The sequence below is a fragment of the Falco punctatus genome (genome assembly GCF_963210335.1).
Source record: "Falco punctatus genome assembly, chromosome: 14".
Taxonomy (NCBI): Eukaryota; Metazoa; Chordata; class Aves; order Falconiformes; family Falconidae; genus Falco; species Falco punctatus.
The window spans coordinates 11,538,879-11,555,862 of NC_137594.1; the positions used below are offsets into that span (position 1 = coordinate 11,538,879).

At 36.4% G+C, this 16,984-nt stretch overlaps 1 protein-coding gene and 1 long non-coding RNA gene across 3 annotated transcripts in view; one reads left to right on the forward strand and one right to left on the reverse strand.

The window, feature by feature from the left end:
* Positions 1–16,984, forward strand: part of LOC308053578 (transcription initiation factor TFIID subunit 4-like) — a 152,414-nt gene that overhangs the window by 114,112 nt on the left and 21,318 nt on the right. The window lies entirely within an intron of this gene.
* Positions 1–16,984, reverse strand: part of LOC308053600 — a 35,728-nt gene continuing 18,744 nt past the window's right edge. The window contains exon 2 of the long non-coding RNA XR_013923688.1: positions 1–16,984. This exon is cut by the window's right edge and continues 12,545 nt beyond it. This is a non-coding gene — a long non-coding RNA (uncharacterized lncRNA).

Below are 16,984 nucleotides of genomic sequence, written 5' to 3' on the forward strand. Positions count from 1 at the left end.
GTTTGGGTTTGAGTTGGGTTTTTCTTAATTTTCAGTTATCTCCTCCATTTGTCATCCAGATTTTCAGACACTGAAGGATAAAATTTGTTTTGCAGCCTCTTTTTTCTGACACTTGCAATTCCAGAATTTTTATTTCTTCTGGCTAAATAAAACTGGTAAGACTAAGAGAAAGAAAGTCTGAAAGGGTTTTTCAAAATTGACTTGAGTCTCTCCATTGACTTCAGAAGATAAGGCCCAAGGTGCTATGACATTTTTAGATGTCAAGGAAAATAATTTTTAAAACCTGACTAGAAAATTTCCAAGGTGTAAGTTTTCAACACATACATGGATTTAGACTTGTATCTTAAAGTGGCAATGTTTCCCTTGTAATTGATACTCCTCTAGAAGAGTCAGATGAATCATCAAATAGATTAATTTCCTTCTCCCTTCCATCCCATTCAGTGCCAGATAAATTTTGTGGATTTTTTTTTCTTTTTGCCTGAAAAATATTTTACTGAAGCTAAGGGTTTGAAAAAGTCTAAAGAACTTAAAGTTTATTAGGATGCCTATTCTTGGATATTTCCAGCCTGATTCTTTACAGGAAGTCACGTTGGTCATACAGAGAGTGACAATTAGGGTAACCGTGAATTTAACATTTTAGTTTACCCTGAGCCTTTAGGCAATCAGGCTTGAACTTCAAGGGAATCCTATTGCCAGCTTCTAACGTAAACACCTTAACTAGAAGTACTGAACAGAACTTTTTGTTACTTTACCTGATGTAAATTGTAGAATCAAACCATCATCTGAGTCCTTCTCCACACACTCACCCACCCCAAACAACAGTATCCAAACTTTGCTTCTGTTAAGTCTTGACTATTTCAGAGAGCCACTTCCCATGGATAATTAAATGTGTCTGGGGATCTCTTTTACATTTCATAAATAAGATACAGAGAAAACAGTTTGGAATAATCAGACAAGCTCCTCTTTCTTGAAAATGTGAAGTTATCTGCACAAGCTTTCTGATGTCTTACAGTAGCTCTGTATTGATGCTCCTTAAATGGGTCTTGCCACCACTATGTATTATGCTACAGTTGAATGTTGCCTTACATTATTCTGTTGATAAGGGAGAGGTTCTTAAAAAAAAAAAAAAAAAAAGAAAAAAAAAGAAAAAAAGCCCAACACATAAACATTTCATTCAGGACTTGCTGTCTTTATGTGTAGTAAAAATTAGCCCTTCATTTTAACTAGTTTGAATTGGGAAAAAAAAGCTCATTGTGTGAGAGGAATGAAGACAGGCCTTTCATGGTTTTCTTTTACCATATACAAGTCTTCCGAGATTGTACTGTAAATCTGAATGGTTTCTTTATCAGTTTGGGAGTATTTCATGTGTACATATTATTCATATGTATATGTGCACAAATTTTGCAAGTCAGTTCTTTATTACGGGTTTCATAGCTGATGTCATTATGAAATGACACAGTATCAGCAGTTTGTGGTGCAGGAAAATTAATTGTGATGAACTTTGCTGTACAGTGAAGATGATGTATTTTTAGTCCCTATGATCTTTCTGTATTGTAAGAGTATTTTGACTAGTTTAATTTGGAAATTAATGTTCATACTTCTTCTGCATATGTGGACCAGTCTGCTACCATCCACATACCTCTTTCAGAATTTGGCTGAAATTTGCCAATGATAAAATTTAGAAGTGTTGTTCAAATAATTAAAGTTTGAACTGAAAGTAGCCTTTCAACTTTGTTAAAAGATTGTTTACAAGTTTACATGAACAGCCTTTCTTTGTAAGAGAGATAGCAAAATGGGTCCTGTTTGGCCACATTCACAACAAGTTAAGCGTTTCAGCTCCAAACCTGCAAGGACATGTGCACATGCTTAACTTTAAGCACAGCAGTTAGTTTGTTTGAAGTTAGTAACATGCCTTGTGTAGAACATTAATTACATGCAGTAAGCTTTTTTGGATCGCTATGTATGTCAGTGCTCTGTCAACCTTCTTGTATTTCCTACTGCGTGAACTTAGGCTTGTGAATTCTTAGCTGATTCTGGTGTAGGAAATGCTTTGCTTTTTTTTTTCCCCCCTTTTTTTCAACAAAAGCAGGGTTTTCTTTCTAGAAATTGGTATATTGCATGCTCATGTCTCATGTTCTTTGACCACAAAAGTCTTTGAGACTATCCCTGGGTGTTAAATGCAGGCTTATGAAGTTTCCCAACGTATCTTGAGTATTACAGGCTGGTATATGGCTTTCAAAGAAATAATATAGTAAAACTATCTGATAGTGGGATCTTCGTCTTGATGTTCCTTTTGTTACATACTCTGTTCTAGTGAGTGACTAGGAAAAAAGGGGTTTTTGTTTTTGTTTTGCCTGGAGTCAAACAGGAGCATGCTGGTTAAAGGGATTCTGTGGGGGAGTTGGGCTGGAGAGTGCCTGAGGGAACTCGGAGAGACATCTACCACCAGCAGCTTGTCTGTGCTAGCTAATTATAGCTAGGGTACTGTTTACTTTAGTGGTATACTCCTTATTTATTAGTTACTTAGTTACTGCTTGCCTTGAAGTTACAGGCTTGCAGCCAGTTCCTGCAGGGGAGGTGCAATAGGAAGGGAAGGGCATCATGCAGTACTGCAAATCGCAGTGCCCCAACCTTGGCATGTTTTTTTACAATGTTGTGGCTTTTTGTTGTTTTTGTTGTTGTTGTTGTTGTTTTAATATAGACAATAGGAGAGGTGGTCAAAAAGCAAAGCAGACAAGCTAAAAAATGGCAACAAGGAAATTTTTTACAGTCTAGAGGGACTGTGGTGATAACATTCTTGTGAGTATCTCCATGATCTATCAAACTAGGTTTTTTCCTTCATTTTTTTCCTATCTTTGGAGTAAAATCTTACTTTTTGTTCTATGTGAAGTTACATTGATTTGAATAAAATTATTCTTATACCTTTTTTGACTGATACCACTTTGCAGGAATCTGGAGTTAATTTTGTAGGCCAGTTTCGCCAACTGGTAAGTTAGTTTCATATTAGCACTTTTCCAAGCGTGAGTGAATCCAAACACATATTTCACATAGTTAACTAAAACTAAGTTAAACTATTATAAAGATTGTGCATGGAAATCCTTGGTCATTTTAAGAGTTCAAGTCCTTAAAAGTCAGACTTCTAGGCCATTGTATTGCTTTGGGAAATCTTACCCTAATTTACCCTCTCGGTTTAATGAGAGCTTTGAGCAGGGCCTGTGGATTAGCTATCTGAAGGAGATAGTGTAGTAGACCTATTTCCACTACAGGTTTTGCTGTTGCTTTTGTTACTCTGTTTGTAGTAATCTCAGTATAATAAGTATCTCAGCAAACAAAAGGGCAAAACAGTATTTTATGGGGAGGTGAATGAAGAGAATGATGAGGTTTTCTGCTGCAGCTGGTTTGAGAAAGTAGAAGGTATCATAAATAGTGATTTCCATGCTTTAGCAGCATGGAAATAGTATTGGCCCAAGCTGTAATTATCAATAAAAGAGATATTTCTCTAGTCTTTTTGAGCACGACAGTCTCTTGCAGAGCCAGGAGCATAACAAGAGCTGAACCTCTGTATGATGGACCAATTACTGAACAATTTAGAGGAAGCTCTGTTAGGAGAATGAGCATACTGTAAGATCCATAAAAAAGGCAAAGTTTCTATCTCTAAAGGAGAAGGCTGGGAATAAATGGAGCACAACAGGTTAAACAGCCTTGGCCAAAGAAGCGAGTACCCCTAGGCAGACCAGCATCTCTAATCAGTGGTAGTGGTACTAGCTCTGAGGGGAGGGAAATTCAGGCTGGTGCTCTCATGTAACATTAAAAAGGACAAGCAGTCTGTCAGGGGAAACAGTCATTGGTGTGGGATTTCTTCTCTTGATCAAAAAGACAGCAGCACTGCAGCCTGCTTCATCTATAGGGGAGGTGTTGGCAGAGGGCATTTTTTTCCCAGGCCATATCACTGGTCTGTGATACAGTTTTCCCAAGCCGTAAAGGAAGCCACCTACATTTCTCTCTCTAGCAAGTTTTCATTAATCTTTCTTTTTCTTCTTTTAATTTGTTTTCATTTTTATGGTATCACAATTTTAAAAAAAAGGTTTTAAGAAACATCTTTACAAAGCAGAAGTTGAGCTAAATCTGATGGACCTGGAAAATATGCCTGGTGCTTGTCTCCAAAACCAGAATTAATTTTCTCATCTCTATAAGCAATTCTTTATGAATAACATAAAATGCAACTTCAGTACATTGTTTCTTCTTCCATCCTTTAATTGAGCTTCAAATTACAATCTTCTCAACCTTTTTTTTTTTTTTTTTTTTTTTTTTCCCTGGACAACACTGACAGCCGTAAGTTTGTTGCCTTTTGGTAAAACTTACATTGCAGAAAATTCTTTTATCAAAAGTTATTATCCTCAACTGTAGCTACAGTGAGATGAGATGAATTTTATGCTGCTGTTGACTTAGCTTTGATCTTACTAAGTAACAGAACAAATCTCTAATGAAGAACCGCAGATATTGTTACTAGCATTGTTGTCAGCTATTCAGGTAGTCAAAGTAATAATAATTGCCAGTGATGATGAGGAGGAGGGAAAAATCAAGTATTCTTTTCATTTTATAGTATACCTTAAATAACTTAGAACCAATATGGAAGGGCTTCCAGAAGAAGAAAAATAAATAAAAAGTAGGTTTTCTCTGTTTGAAGAAAGTGTAAATAAAAATTGCATCTTTGGAAATATTTCATGCCAGTGTCTCATTTCTTGATTGAGAACCTAAAAGAATAATTATTTTATATACTTCAAGAAGTACTTTGAATCTGAGTCTTTAATTAATTAGTAGTGTGAGATGGTCACTCATTTGATGAGCTTACCTGTAATGGAATATGTTCTGTGGCTTTTCTTGGTTAAAAAAGAGAAGAATTACAACAGGTGATCTGATCTCATCCCAGATCACAATTTTCAGTTTCGAGCATTCGTCACTGTTCGGATCACTTAAGCAATAATACGTCATTTTAAAAACTTAATGAAGAGCATCCAGAGTAAAGTCTTGAAGGAATAGGCTAGAGTCAACTTTGTTTATGTTGACTCTGGTCTTTACATAACCAAATCTATAGATTGTGTACATTGTACATTTCAGTTTGACATCTGATCAGTTTTCAGCAATTAATTAAAATTCAGAGTGCTTAATGAACATTTTAATGCTTTTCAGTTGACATTCTTCATACGCGTTCCAGCATTCCAAGTGTCTTTAGAAGTCTCTACCTAGATCTAGTTTGTGGCCCATTAGTTGCTGTTATTCACAGTATTTATTTTAGCTATAGTGATTAATAAGTCAGTTTGACCTATTGGGATTTCTTTTCTACAGTGCCATATATTAAAAATGTAATGTAATCCATAATTCAGCTTGTTCAGCCTATGTTGAGCAGCAAATCCTGGTTGGTCTGAAGTCAAATGCATTTTTTACACAAGCGCTACTGAGATGCAAGGTTTCCTGGACTTCAGACAACTTTTAAAAGGTTATATATTGCCTTATAAGCCACTTATCCTGGTGACGATCAAGGCCAATTACTTTTTAACATAATTTTTTATATTTCTGCCTTTGCTATATAAGAATTGCATACTGCTGTGGTAAATTTATTAATTTGTACTAAGTGCATGCGTGGGAGTTAGCAAAGCTGTGTTTCTGCTTGTGAAAATGTCTCCTCAACTACAGATTCTATAAAATTGTATTTTTGCTTTTCTTATTTAAATTATTAATTTAACATAAGTCTTCCCATTTCAAAATAATTAACAAGGCTGTATCATCTCTAACTCACTTCTGATTAGACTATATATTGAGTCATTGCTTTCTAAATTAAACATGTAATCATGTAAACCTTAACAAAAGTTATACACTTTTTTAAGGCTTTCAGAGGTACGTTTTTATCTCCAGGATTCAATTGGTATATCTGAGTAGCTCTTTTCTGAAGAATTCTGGTTTGCCCTGAATTTCTGATACAATTTTCCTCCAGAAAAATAAAACAAAAAGCAACTCATTATAGCTTTTTCTACCCTCTCTGCTCTCTCCCTCTCAAGACAAAGCTACCTGACTTATGTCTGGTTAGAATGAGCATCACGTAAAACAGACAAATCAAGCTGTGTCAGTTTAATCCTCCTTAAGCGGCTTACACTCCAGTTGCATAGAAAGACACCATAACATGGAGAAGTTGTTCAGAATTGACACCAAACTAGAGATTGCGTATCAAAGAAAATGCTTTACCTACCTATTCTGAAGTCTACCCTTTGGTGTGAATTGTTCTTCTAGATCTGATAATAGAACACTTCTGGCTGGCTGTGCCGTATCATCTTGACATTTGGAATACAGATACATGAGAAGCATGTCATGTTAACAGAACACTACAACAGTCATACTTTGTCTCAATTGATGGGGGAATTGCAGCATACAGAGTAATTCATGTTGACAGTAAGAACTTGCAGATAGGCAGCCTAAAATGGTGAAATCATTATAGAAATTTATTTAACTGGTTGAATGGCCATAGCAGATTGCTTGAGCCAGCCAAATCGAAGAGTCTCTGAAGGAGGTATCTTCTCTACTACAAGATTAATTTGAGTTTGGCTTATATATTATTGGAATACATATATTTTTATCTTTTAATACATATGCTAATATCAAAGTTAATAGTAATTGATAAAATATTAAGTACATCTTTTCATGACTGTTGTTCAGACATATAAAGGTATTCTTTCCATGGTTAAATTTTGAGGAAAAATACTGAAAAGGTGGCAACTACATAACTGAAAATAAAACCATTTAATTCTTCTTTATATTTCATTCTCCTTGGAAGAATGTGTTAGCAATTTAATGAATAGTATAGTTTCACATCCTGTTTCAATTAATTCACAAAATGTTTTCCATTTGCTTGTTCTTCTGTGCTTTTAAATCTCTTATCCGTGACAAAAATCAGGTTTTTGTCTACAGAAATTGGATAAAGATGAGAGTTTACAGGAGGAGCTGCCTTAAGTATTTAAACAATACTTACTAAAGAATCTCTTTAAGTTTTATTTTCTGTTTATTTTTTTCTTTTGCCAGCTGGTTCTATACTTTTCCCATTTACACTTTAAGAGTATATATTATTTTTATGTGTATTAGCTGCATCGTTATTTTACTTAGTTAAAAGAATGATGTGGCAACCTGGGGTCATAAGTCTAATGCAGTGGCAACCCTAGGTGAAGAACAAGAGGGATGATTTTTTGTCACTGCATTTTTTTTGCAGGTGGAGCCAGCTCCTTCTGTCCAAGTGTGACAGTCTATCTTCCTGCAGGTTTTGTTCATACCAGGCAATGGTGGCCTTGAACAAGAGGGAAGACTGTTGGTCTGGCAGTATTTTTAATGCATTATTATTTTTTCTCTGAAGCGCCTGATTCCACAGTCAACCCAGTGTATTTATTATTAGAGGCAATTGACTATGAAAGGCTTAGGATTCTTGATTTAAACCAAACCTAACTGATCACCTACATTTATGTATTTTCTTAGAACTTAATTTCAACAAGTTTTAGTCATACCCTCTAGGATCTCTGTAATACAATTCTGTAGGTACAGCAAATTCTTTAAATCGCCGTTAGCAGCGGAGCACACAGGCATGTTACAGACTTAAGCACGAGAGACCTAAGTCTGTAGAGAGAAATATGCTTTGAGTATTATCCATATAAAAAAAAAAAAGATATCCCAAACTTTGCATTTAAAAATATTTCTCTAAAGTGTCTCTTTCAGTATAATGCTGATGTGCATTGGCATTAAACAATTGTAAAGGGAATGCTCTGTAGCCCAGTAGGATGGGAATTCTTCCATTGTCAGTCTGGCTCTGCTTCTGTCTGTGGCTTACTTAGTTGACTTTATCTTATGTGCTCTTATCTTCTTCATTGCTATTCATAACCCATACTTTTGTGAAGATGGGCCTTTATTCATAAGAAATATTTGCCAAGTTCCTTGTTCCTTTATGTAAAGGAACAATAAATACTATTTGAACATATTTACCTTTGATTTGTTTTCATTCTCAGTGTAATTATGTAATGTGTGTTTTAGACACCTATGTCTGATTCTTGTCTTGTATTAATTTGCCTTTGCATGTTAACAAGCATGAAAAGAAAGAAAGCAAAACCAGTACTGCTTTCTAGGTACAGGGATGTTTCAGGCTATCCATATGTTCTGGTGATAGGACTGCTTTAGAAGGTCATAGCCAGGTGGTTCTCAGTTTCTGGATAATTGAAGAAAGTCACCTTCAAAGAGACAGAAGATTAAAATTTTGCAAGTCCTCAGCTGTATATGACAAGAGGTCTCTGACATTTGACTCCACTTCTTCCCGTTTTTCCACAAACTCCTGCTGTGTTTAGTGTTTAGCAGGGGGAGAAAAAGGTTGATTGCACAGTGAAGTTAGGTTGTGATAAGCAAGTGGAGAGCATAAGGTACAGTTTTCAGTATCTTCTGGTAACTCACATAAATTCTGTTGAATAGGAACTAAAATGTTCTGAACCTCTTCCTTTAGTTAATTCAACCAGTTGCAGTTGAGCTGAGCTATGTGATAGGTAAGGGAGACGTAATTACTAAGAATTCACAAAGCAAACGAACAGTGCATGGATTTGGGATTGATATTCTGATACACTGCTGCACAGGTACTGTTTAAGGTTACCATTTCTGATTGAAGTCTCTTTCGCCTTTGTATGAAAGCAGCATAATTAATCAGGCTGTAATGAATTCAGGTACTGCCAGTTTGTCACCTCAAGAGAGAAGTTACCAGAGCAGGCTGAAATCCAATTGAAAAGATGGTCACAATTAGTATTTAGTATTTAAAGAACTGTTTTAACATGTGTAGTGTAACGGTAGACACCTTTTGAGAAGGTTGGGATATGTGTGTTGTATGGCTTGAAACAGACCTCCAAAAATAAATGGAAGATGATCCAAAATTCTCCTGCAAATTTAAAATGAAAAAAATATACTATTTTGCAATGTATTTTACAGATTGGAAAGAGAATATCTCATATCTAGATAAGGAGTCTGCAGCTGTAAATGTTTCCTGATTTCTTTTTGTCTTTATTAACAAAAATCTCACCTCATTTCACTGTGAAAGTTGAGTCAGGCATAATCTATTCACTCAAAATCAAGAATCACCAAACAAAACAATGTTTTGGCTTGTGGGTTTTTTTTTCTTAGTGATCTCTTAGAAGTGTTATTTGAACACCGTGATGTTTTTGGTGCTGTGCACAAGTTACAGGAGATCTGCATCATTATTTTTGGTGCTGTTTTCAAATGTCAGTGGTATTTTAAGTCCTATCTGTAGTTCAGCAGGAAAATTCCATGGGTGTTCTTGTTGAAAAAAACCCACTATCTTTTAGGCAATGATTTATTTGCTTAGGTGATTTTAAAAATACTTTAAAATATGTTATTGGGGAAGACAGTATTTTAGCAGTGACTCTTCTAGGGCTTCAAAAGGACAAATCACGGTGTAAGCAACTACACTAACTGCCATCTGTATGACTTCTTATGGAGGTCACCACCATGAAGTTCTGATGGTGGAATGGTTTGTGCAAGTGCACTCACTTTATACGAAATCAACTGGATTATTCTGAATAATGTAAATAGGCGGTATGGGTTTGATGGGCTGATATTGCCTGAAGTGAATTAGGGAGAACTCACACGAGCTACTGCGCTGGCAGATCTTCAGGATAATAACTTCAGCAGGGGGCAGTGAGGAGCAGCTGGGGGGCATAAAGCCTTTGATCAGCACAGCTGGATCCAAAGCTAACATCTGTCTATAGTCTTAGACCCAACACTTTTGTTAATACTGTGAGCTGTATTTGCATTTGTTAGATTATTTTGGTAACTACTTTCCTGTCTCTAGTGTTCCATTTCTTTCCATAATCCCCTCTCACAGCAAAATCAGTATTGGCAATTCAGAAGAAACAGAACGATTATCTTCATGTAACCCTTTAACAATTATTAACTTTCCTATACTTTTCTAGCAATGGTTATATGTGCAAGTCTCAGTAAAGAGCAGCTGTGAAATTAAAATACAGGAATTACAGAAAGAAGCTGTTTACTTGCACTGCAGTTGCCAGCAAAGAGCACATATGCAAACTCACTCTCTCTCAGAACTGATGAGGAGTCGTCCGTGTGCCCACATACTTGGGTATTTTGGGTTCCTGCAGACATAAAGCTCCTGTGTGCCTGTGAGGAAGTGAATGGCTGATGGGAGGACAGGAGGTACGAATTTACAGGCCAGTGCATGCTTGACCATAACTGAGTTGATTATTAACATCCTTGCAATAATTTAATGACAATTTAAAGAACACAAGGAGGACAAGTACAGATTAAAAAAGTCGTGTTGTAAGGTAGCAGTCTTGGTATCTGTTAAGCTTCCCTGCATACACTTAACCATGTCTTTCCCTTTCCTTACATGTTCTCTGTATGCTTGAGAGAAACAAATCTCGTAAAGATCTGCTTATTTTTGGCATGGAATAATAAAGCAGACAAGTGTCACATGAATGATTGTGACACTTGTACAAATGTCTGTGAGCTCAAACAGGACAGGCAAATTATGTTTTGACCCATTAACTATAGCTGTCTTAGGTAGGAAAAAAAATGCCAATTTATCTAAATAATTTATGCAAGCACTTCAGACTTAAATATTTGGCAGAATCATACCTTCTAAGATTAATAGTTTGCATTTAAAAAGCATGTTAAGGTCCCTTGTTCCATCCTTATTTTACTAAAAAATTACAGCTTTGAGCGGATGATGGAAGGAATATCAAGCTGGGTGTTTTGATTCATTTTCATACAGATACAGACCATTTTTCCATTTCTGTTTATCCATGTAACCACAATACTGTGAAAGAAGAGAATGGCGAAGGCTTTGGATGTCTCATTCTTTGGCATGACGAGCTTCTCAAATTTCCTTTCAGCTTCTCATAGTGCTGTGTTAGGATTCTGGGATGGTAGTATGAGGTTTTCTACAACGTAGTAAATATGGCTCTCTCTCCATAAATGAATGTGGGGTGTCTTGGTTGTGGGGCTCAGATGTGATGCTGCAAATAAATTATTTATTATTATTGATGTTGAAAAGCTTATAATTTGAAAGACACTTTTTAAAGAAACTGGACTATATAAATTCTGCCATGTCTCAAAATCATTCCAATTTATTGTTATTTCCTTTTTAGCGTAGGTGTGTATGTAGTTACATTACCATGTTGGAGTCTGATGCCATGTGAATTTTTCCAACCAGTTTCCAGTAGTCTTATGCTAGAAAGATCATTCGGTACCTCTGCGTTGCAGTAACTCAGGATCCCTACCTTTTGCCTTTGTTTCCTGTCTCCTTCCTTACATGTTCCTCACCTTAGCTTTCCTTACATCTTCTCTTTCTTCAAATACAGAAAAAAAATTAAATCAAGGCGAATTTTTTTTAATGCTGGAGCTCATTTCCCAGAATTGAGACCTCACTTGTGAAATAACTTTTTGAAAAATGTTTTGATGTTAATGAATTCTCTGTTGCTTGGTTTTGATTATATAGATGGTGATACAGCTCAAGAATTTAGGACAAAGAGTAAAAGTTCTGAGTAGTAATGTACTCTTAATTTGAGCATTCTAATGGGTCCTCAAAGTGTAACCTTTTATTAATGAGAATATTTTGGTACAAGGTTAGCAGTCTGTAGCAAGTAATAAACAGGCTGAATGTACATTTGTGTAGATCTCTTCAATATGAACAAGGAAATGAGGTTGGATCTGCTTCGCTAGGAGATAAAAAGGCCATCTGAGTTAAAAGGCATAATAGAAGTAAAAAAGTGAGGCACAGTTTTAGAATGAAATGAGAGTGAAGACTTGGCAGATTAGGTTTGCCTTAAGTCTATGATAGTTAAAATAACCCCGTTTAAAATTTTGAAACTGTAATTTACATGTTCCTTTATTATTATTCAGATTAATACTAAAAGGGCAGAAGTCATCCAAGGAACTTAGGCATTAATTTTCTTCCCTTTCACTACTCTGCAGATCTGTTTCAAAATATTTTTCTAGTACCTTGAATTTTGTTGTTATTTTTTTGTTTTTACAAGAAGTAACTTTTCTTTCTGACTGTGTATTAATGCTGCTGAGAAATAAAGATGCTTTACAAAATGCTTTCAAGCACAAAAGGAGATGGTTTTCAAGAGATTATTTTACATATTTACATATTTTACCTTAAGCATTTTGTAGTCACTGCCTACTGGTGAATGTATCAGATTTTTACACACACTTTCAAAATGAACCAGTTTTGCTTCTAAGCCATTGCAAAGGGAGGAAATGAATTCTAACTTTTTTCACTTCATTTTCACATCCTCACATTTCCTTATTTCACATGGTTTAAAACAAAATGCCTCCAGCATTATTTTTCCTTTCTCAAGAGCAAAGTGAATGTGACTTTTCTAAGGGGGTCACAGGATGCCTCTGAGGCCTGTGGGTGTTACTGGACTGCTGCCTGCTTTCAGCTTAACTGAAGGGCTTGTCATAGTTTTCATCTCCTAAGAAATTAGCCCTAGGTGCTGGCCAGAAGCAGGAGAAGGCAGCATTATGAGTCCCACGCTGGTTATTTCCCACTGACATCAAATCCTGAGGTTTTTAAATTAATCCTACACAAAGACAACCCTTCATTTTGGTGCCAGTTTGAAATTAGACTGCAATAATGACCTTTTAAAGATGTCTAGTTGTTAAGATAACCCCCTGTTGAAACTTGAAGGTAGCCATCGCACCCCACGTTGATAAGACGGTGCTGTGGCTTTAGCAGATTTTGTAAAGGTGACTGGAAGTCGTGGCCGGTGACTTGACCTATGCTGCCAACAGGAATGAAACTGATAGCTGACCAAGTCCCCCTGCCTTCTATCTCCCTAAATCTTGGTTCCAGAAGCAAACAAAGGGTCTTTATAGAGTTCCAGCAGGCAGATTAGTTACAAACTAGTAATAGAAGACTTGCACAAAAGGGGACTGACTTGGCCATCAGGAAAAGTTAATACTCTGCTCCGAGTTCGAATTGAAAGCATACCTTCTAATGCATTAACGCTGGCTGGCAACTGGAAAGGCTTGGAAAATGGAGTGGTAACAGCAACTGTTAATATAAACAAGTAAAAGAAAGTGATTTAATATATGCTACCCTCAAGTGTTACATCTGAAGTGAAAACTGGCCCAGTAGAAAATGGGAAACACAGAATAGATCTGCATAATGTACAGGAGATTTTTGTCTATTGCAATAAATAGAAATTTGTATTGGTCCTAAATTAAAAATCCTCACCTAATTGTTCCTGCCTTTTCACCTTGGGGTTTTGCATCATAAACCTGTATGAATTTACCATGTGCAAAATCGTCTTTCATTACTAGTAATAAATAGGTATGAAGCTGGAGATGGTATCTCTTTGTAGTCAAAATAGGTGTATGTAAACAAAGACGAGACACAGTGTATCTGTGAAAAAATATTTTCTTAAGCATTACTCTTAGCAATTGTTTTTCTACACTTAAATTATGAAAAAAACATTATCATCATACTGTATTTCTGTTAATGATCTCTGTGTCATTTTTTGTTTGCAAAAATTGACTGTGCTCAGTTTTTCAGTGTTTTTAAATTTCACAATGCTTAAAGCCAGTTACAATTGTATAGAATATAACTTTGATTGCTGAGGCAAATTTGATTATGATTTTAACTATATGTAATATATGAAAATTTCAGCTGTTTAGCCAGCATCAGTGGCATTTTTTCCTTAGAAAACTGTAGTAGGTCCTGTAGAATGAGCACTTTTCAGCTGTTTGGATACTCTAGCTTTAACTGTGTACAGTTATGTTAGTTCTGTTCATCAAAAATAGAAAATATGCATTAAACATTTTATTATTTGATGGTGTACTACACCATCTGCTGCCGTAATGCACACAACTCTTACTTGTTTTGAGAGATGTAGTGTGAAATCCTAGTTTGAATCTGTAGATTTTGAAAATGTGCAATATACAGACGTGCAAGCATTCCTTTTTTAACCCTTAGCACTGAGATTTCAAGAGCTTCTTTACAACATTTCACAAATTAAAGGCTTATCACAATACAGACATAAGAAAAATACCCCTTATATCTTGTATTTCTATTTTGGGTATTAAAATAGTGGGATTACTTGCTTTATCAGTTTAAGGAGGTGGTAGAAAATTGAATCTCTCATTTTGTGATCATTTCTCTTCTTTAATACATTTCACCTAGTTTAGAAGTATGGATCAGAAACTCGCAAGGAAAACTGATGCCCTTTCCTGCAGCTAAATTAACAGGAATCACGTGGAAAACAATCTGAGCCTTGTATGAAAAGGGGAGCCATTAAAATTAGCCCTAAGCTATGGACTGCACCCAATATCACTAGAACTGCACTCACTGCAGATGTGGAGGCTGGCTCTCAGGCAAACTGAGCTGTGTTGTATAGCTACAATTAAAATCAACTCCTCTGCCAAAAAATAAAAGGGAGGAGGGTAGAAGGAGAACATCAAAGACAGATTGAAATGTGTAGTTAGTAATAAGAGTGGTCTCCTCTTGAACCAAGCCCTGCAGCAATTCATGGCCCCCTTGTTAATGAGAAATTTTGACCTCTGGTTTGTAAGTTAAACTTGTAATCCCAGCTAATGAAGTAAATCAATCCCAACTTCAGTCTGTTGTTCCCATTTTTCTTTCCACAGTGTGTCTGGGAGTTAGTATCCAGGTCCACAAATACGATTTGAGGAAAAAAAATTATTCTGTTGCTGTGAAACTTCTCCTGTTTTGCAGATTCACTTAAACGTAGTTAAAGCAGACAGATTATTTTAATTTGTGCACTTGTAAAATGTTCTATTAGTTTGGGTGTTTTAGAAACATTTAAATAATATGCCTGAGTATACCCTTTTTTAAAGGAAAGCTGGATTTGTAACTACCCCAAAATATTTGTCTCAGAAACAGATTTATGCTTTAGATATGTAGATCTGTTTGAAATTATTTGAGGAGCCTTATTTTAATTCTTACTATATATTTAAGGGTATACCGATCATAGTTTTGTGGCAGAAAAAAAGGTCTCCTACTGCAATCTCAATTCTGAGAGAAAGGAGATTCGCTAACAATGAAATGAATGCAAAAGCCAAGATGCTAATTTTCATAATGGGTGGATCATCCTTTGAAATACATATTTCTGTGTCTTGTAAACCAGTGAGTGACAAAAAACCCAGCCCCAAATCCAGCCCAAAAGCCCTGGTAAAGCCTCTGAGCTGATTCCATGTCACACCACGTTATTAAAGTATCTGCAAGAGATCAGCAAATGGTTTAAAAGGAGGTGAAGTCTTTGTGGCAAAAATAAAGAGATGCCAGATTCATAATGCGATCCCTTAAACGAAAACATAACCAGCTAGAGAAAAAAACCCGCTTGCTTATAGCTGCTTCACTTGCCTTCTGTATTAGTAATTGGCATCACTGGTATCACTGTGGACCCTTCTAAATGGTACAGGCACTTTTTTGTTCTAATCTATGTTTCTCCAAAGAGAGTTTTAACATTATTTTACGGCTATTGAGTGCTACAGACACTGTTTTACAGGGGTAGAAGCTTCCTAACAAAAGATGCTGTTCTAAATGAAGGGGTGTTCAAGCCTGCTTCTAACTGCAGGCAACTTACTGCATCTCTGCATGCATCTCCACTCTCCCTGGCAGCTGCAGCAGGGAGCGGTGCAGTTTTGGTACTCAAGTTTTTGGCTCTTAATGTTAGTTTTTCATAGCCATACTCCTGCAATTCTGCTGCAAACCTTACAGCACACTACCGTCTTCTGTAGACATCACACATTTAGATTTCTGTCATGAAGAGGGAACAAATGAGCAAATGCTGCTGTATTTTATTAGATGTTATTATAGAAGAGAAAAAGTTTTTTACACCAGTGAAGTAGGAGTGTCCGGGGATTGACCCAGTTCAGCAGTTGTTTTTTCTGTGATGACCCCGGAGGTGCTGTATTTTGGTTACCTCGGGGACTGAGACTGGTCTGTTCTTTCTGGAAGTATAAGCCGTATTTTTTTAATGCCTTTAAAAAAAAGGTGATTCCTGACTGGATTTGATTACTTGCTGCCAGAAAGCTGACAGTGATTTCCTCAGGGCAGGCAATTGTCAGAAGGCTGTTGGTGTACCCAGAAGGGATGCATTCCCCCAGGGTAGGGACACAAAGGCTCCTGCAGAGCTTCAGTGAATGACCCCTCATCAGCAGGTGACACCTGGCCCTTGTCTGCTCTCTCTTAACTGATGGAGACTAGGGAGCACTGAGAATGGTGAGATTCAGCCAGACTTTGAGAAAAGGCCTCTTCGGAACTGACTATTTTGAAGCTGAGACTTGCAGTGATAGCCCCTGAGTAAGTTTCTTTCAGCCTTTCTGAGAAAAGCAAAGCAACTGAAGTGATGGGTCTGGAAAAAGAGGTTGCCGGACAGTAGCTTTTGCAGAGGACCCACAGGTTGTGGAGGGTGAGATGCAAGAGGCTGTGTCCCAAGGAAAGGGAGGAAGAACTTTTCTGTAGAGGAACAAAATATTAATGCAATCCAAATATAGAGATTATATCCCCTAATAAGTTTTAGCCTGTAATGTATATTTTTCCCAAGGATCAAATGTAGTCAAAATTTTTATTACTCAGAGTTTCTCTGTATCTGGAGGGGCTCCATTTGGTTTATAAGTAACACATTACGTATTACATATGATCTTCAAAGTATACATGAAGGGCTGGATTAAACTGTATACTATTTTTGTTGGTGATAATGCTGTACAATCATTAACTTTGCCTATATTATTCTTTGAAGATGCTCACAACCCTCATAATGATCTGAAGCTGGGTGCTTTATACTGCTGCAAATCATTAGTACATTAAAAGCAAGAGTTTATAATAACCTACTTTTTGTCTCACTAAATATAAAAGAAGCTTTGTTAATTTTGACAACAAGTGGAAAAACGCAGCAGTGAATCTGTTCTC